This window comes from Canis lupus, chromosome 1 (assembly GCF_011100685.1).
Source record: "Canis lupus familiaris isolate Mischka breed German Shepherd chromosome 1, alternate assembly UU_Cfam_GSD_1.0, whole genome shotgun sequence".
NCBI lineage: Eukaryota > Metazoa > Chordata > Mammalia > Carnivora > Canidae > Canis > Canis lupus.
This window is the reverse complement of record NC_049222.1, coordinates 21,652,291-21,657,375: the sequence shown is the minus strand read 5'-3', so window position 1 is coordinate 21,657,375 and position 5,085 is coordinate 21,652,291. Positions and strand designations below refer to the sequence as shown.

The following is a 5,085-nucleotide window of genomic DNA, read 5'->3' as shown; positions in this document are numbered from 1 at the left end:
CAACTCAAAAGTACAATGAGCAGATTCATGCTTTAAAGAGAAAAAAGGGTTAGCACAGCTAAATTACTATCCAAACTTCATTTTAGAAAATAATTTTCCTTCACATTTAGATTTTAACTTTCCCCTATATTTGCAGATTCGAATATAAGATGGCTAAACTTCAGCTGAAGCACATTATAAGGCATTCTCAAATATTAGGTTACTTTTATAAAACAGCCCCTTTCTTATTTATCACTTTAAAAAATAGTGTACAAATTAAGTGTAAAGCTCCTTAAAATTCTAAACTTCTCCCTGAACATGAATACTCTTTATCTTAAAAATAAAATTCTATTCAGCATGTTTCCAAGAGCTGTGGCCATTCATGGCCAAGCTAGAGCATCCTAAAGAGACTTTGACAGAACAGGTCAGCATAATATCTGCAACTTCCACTCACCTGCCTATAACAGCTCAGGACATGGGCTCGAAGTCACCTTCTTGAGTCCAGGTGTTTCCACAAACTTCCATGTAGATGGGTGTATTAGATCAACTTTTTGGTATAGACCAAAAAAATAAAATAAAATAAAATAAAATTCTATTTTACTCACATTTTCCTTCTTCAAATGAATAGTTGACTTAGTCATGAATTGCCTTGTGTCTGATACTTTTTTTTTTATTTCCTGAATGAATTCTTTTTGTAAATGGAACTTATGTCAGGATACCACCTCTGGCCCTTTCATAACTTTATTCTCTTTTCATTCCCTTTATTTCTTAAAGCCAAAGATAGAAGAACTCAAGAAAAGACATAGGAGTTTGAGCAAAAGGTTTGTTTATATTGAACAAGAAGGTTACTCTAAAGATAAACTCAGGATGGTTATTTTATCCATTTATCCTGAAATGGGGCCATTTTCAGCCCAGAGCCAAGGACAGGAGCAGAGGCTCTAACTCTAATTTTATTGTGTTCAATGTGTTTTGGATGAACTAAAACAGCAAAATATAGGTTAATCTTCCCCAGCTGGAGGTAACTGGAGAAATGAGTCAAAATCCAGAAATTCATCTCATACACACACACCACACACTCCACTTTGTGCATATATTCATAAGATTACTCATATGTAATTCCATTTAGACCTGTACTATATTATCAATCCTGCCAACACTGTAATATAGACATTCCAATGCTCTAAAAAAAAAAAAAAAGCATATGAAGACATAACATCCTCTTCCACTGCTTTCCCAAGAACAATGCCAGTTATTCTCTGAATTTGAGATATGCAAAGGATACACTCTACCATCTGCTGCACTTGTTAATGAATGTGTGGCATCAACAGAACATAACAATGGGAAAGATTCTTGCAGAACTCCTAATTCCTCCATGAAAGCTGAAAAATTAAAGGTAAAGGGGAGTGGATGACATTCCAGAGGTCTCCTAGTAAGTTAGTGGCAGAGTAAGAAGCAGAATGTCTCTAGTCCTGAGCTTTTTTTGTAGCACAAAGTACCTTTGCTAACTAGCATTTAGTTGAAACTAAAGCCATGCTTTAAAAAAAATTAAATTAAATTAAAAAATAAAACAATGCTCTATCTTCCTTAAGTAATGTTAATATCATCCCAGGATTTCCTCCTACCTTATTAAGATAATTCTCTTAAATTATCTAAATTATTATTAAGATAATACTCAAAAAATATTTTGTCAAACTAGTTAGACAGATTTCCTTATCACCAAAAAGAAAACGATGAGGGGTGCCTGGGTAGCTCAGTGGTTGAGTATCTGCCTTTGACTCAATTTATTGATCCTGGGGTCCTGGGATTGAGCTCCGCATCAGGCTCCCCGCAGGGAGCCTGCTTCTCCCTCTGTCTCTCGGTGTCTCTCATGAATAAATAAATAAAATCTTTTTTTAAAAAATAAGGAAATGATGAGGTGTGCTAATATTTGTCAGCTGATGAGGAGGAAAGATGAAATGTGGTCAATGACTTCGGATGGTAAAAAATATGAGCAAGTTTGAGATTACAGATGCAGAGTTTCTGGAAAATCCCAGGACATCACTTCTGAATGTTTGTCTTTTGAAGCAGAAATCCCACTATTAATGTCTCCTTTGAGATGTCTAGTCCATGCCACAGTCAGAATACTTTCTTATGGGCAGACAGATTCACAGGAATCAGGAGGGTCATGAGATAGCACCAAGCGTTACAGCCCTGCACCCTTGAGCAATTGAAAAAGGATATATATTATCTGCACACAAATATAATTAACTAAAATAAGGCAGCAGAATGGGGTCATGTCCTAAGTACATTTCACTTCCAGATGTCGTTAGAAAGGCCCTCCTTCTCCCCTCAGCCCTATCTCCCCACAACACACAAAGAGACACTACACACACACTATCTCATTTAATATTCACAGTAACAAACAAATCTTTAACATTTATTAATGTTAGAGAGACTGAACAATCTAACGAATTGAATACACCCATGAAGCAAGTAGGAACACTTCAGAATTCTCCACTGATACCCAATTCACTATAACGATCTTAAAGCACATTTGTTGGCACACCCAAACTTCTGTTATGGACTCTTCTTTAGTTCATCTTTTAGTCTAGGTCAGGGTGTGTCAAATGTTAGTACACGTAAGAATTACTTGCTATAGGGGCACCTAGGTGGCTCCAGTGGTTGAGCATCTGCCTTCGGCTCAGGTCATGGTCCTGGGGTCCTGGATCGAGTCCCCACTGGGCTCCCTACAAGGAGACTGCTTCTCCCTCTACCTGTCTTTGCCTCTCTCTCTCTGTGTCTCTCATGAATAAATACATAAAATATTTTTTTAAAAAGAGAATTACTTGTTATAAACTTTAAAATTAATTATAAATATAAAACTATGTATACTATAGCTTATAGAAAAATTTGAGATTTTCAAGGGCAATTTTGACCACCTGTAATTTTTGCTTTACACTTTAGACATTAAAATCTCTGTTCCACGTAAAAGGCAACTCCATCACCTGGGCAGGTAGAGTCAGAGCTGGAAATGTGAAGCCATGACACAAGAGCCTTACCATCCAGATTGAGGTGTTCACGTTTTATCCATAATGTTGGGGGAATCATGGAGACTGTTGAGCAAGCAAGTGACACAGCAAAAAAATGTGTTTAATAAAATTAGTCTGGTCACTTTGAAAGAGATGTACTTGACAAGTGGAGTTGAGGGGGAGGCTGGAAGAAGGGTTACCAGTGTGCAGATCATTTCTGGGCATGAGATAAAGAGGCCCTAAATGGGGACAGTTGTAGAAATGCAAAAGAAGCAAGAAGCATTGCAAAGGAAGATCCTGATATCTGACTGGATGTGAAGGGAAATACTAATAATGTAGCATAGTTATTAAAACCCAAGACTTTTCCATTTTACAGATCAGGATTAAATTCTAATTTCCACCACCATCTAGCTGTATGATCACAAGCTTTTAAACTCCCTCTGCTGATTCACTTTATGCATCGACATCACCAGGCCATAGGCTGTCCAAACATCTGGGTTATCTGTGAGAATATCCCTGGATGAGATTAATATTTGATATCTATAGAGTCAGAAAAGAGATCGTTCTCCTTAATGTAGGTGCATCTCATCCAGTCAATTGAGAGCCTGAATAGAACTAAAAGGCCAAGTAAGAGTGAACTCCTCCTGCCTGAGAGCCTTGAGCTGGAACATTGTTTTTCCCCTTGGCCTTCATATTTGAAATGTAAATCAGCTCTTCTTAGGTCTCGAGCCTGCTAGTTTTGAAACTAGAACTACACATCAGCTCTCCTGGGTCTCCAGCTTGCCAGCTGCAGATCTTGGGACTTCTCAGTCTCCGTAGTCACATGCACCTATTCCTTATAATAAATATATTTATATTTATATATATAAATATACTTAATAATTATATATAATATATAATATATAACTGGATCTATTTCTCTAGAGAATCTTGGCCAATACAATCACTAAGCTGCATTTTCTCTATATGTGCAACGGGCTCTATAAATTTACTCACAGTGATAATACAAGGATTAAAATGAAATAAGGTTAGGGCACCTGGGTGATGCAGCCAGTTGAGTGTCTGGCTCTCAGTTTTGGCTCAGGTCATGATCTCAGAGTTGTGAGATTGAGCCCATCATTAGGCTCCAGACTGAGCACAGAATCTCCTTGAGTTTCTCTCCACCCCCCATCCCCCGCTTTCTCTCTGAAATAAATAAAAAAATCTTTTAAAAAATGAAGTGAGGTAGGTTTGTGTGGCATTAAAAAAAAATGTTAATGGTGAAAACAGAGCTTTTGAAAAATTAAGCTTGTTGAAGTGATATAGAGTTACTTTAATCTATAGGTTTCTTTTGCAGTAAACAACTGCTAAGAGTATGTGGGGTTTAGGTGAGAGAGGAGTGAGCCAGATGTGTGACAAGCATTTCCATGAACCCATGAGTGTGTGTTGAGCTGAGCAGGTTAATAGGGTCTTCAAAATATTTACAGAAGAATAGGAGTAAATAGCTTATGATTATGTAGTTACACTACAAAACTAATCATGGGTGAATCCTGAAGCTGCTGGAAGGTGTATCACAGCCTAACGGTTACCTCAGCTCCAGAGAGTAGCTGCAGTGCCCCACCTACTGCCAAGGATGGACTTGAGATCAAAATACAAAACTCCGTTCCAAGCATACTTTTGTGCTCACTGAAGCCTCCTTTTCTTTCCTGCACAACTCCAGCTTGAAAGACTTTCTCTCTGTGAAATTCCCTAGTGAGGAACAGAAAGCTCTTGCTGCTTTACTTACTTGGTACTCAGGGAGACATGATGAACTGCCTCAGATCCATCCTTCCCTTGGGATTTCCCATTGTCTTTGGGCATCACCTCTCTGTTTTTACTCTGTAATGACACTGGGGACTTCTAATCCCCAGGTTCTACACAAGGGATTCTCCATTATTCTCAGATTTCTACAATATATCTAGGGAGTCTTCTCATGCTCCTCCCCAAAGACTTGGCTGATGGATAGACTCAGGCTCCCTACATCAGGGATATGCACCCTATTCAGACCGTTGCTCTCACTACCATGCCTCCTCCCCTCCTCATCCCCTGGAGTCCTTATCAAGTCAAGGATGAGGAAAAG

General features: G+C 38.3%; 1 pseudogene; it reads left to right on the top strand.

Moving 5' to 3' along the window:
• The first annotated feature begins 332 nt into the window (after positions 1-332).
• On the top strand, positions 333-445 carry LOC119869910 (annotated as a pseudogene).
• The last annotated feature ends 4,640 nt before the right edge of the window (positions 446-5,085 follow it).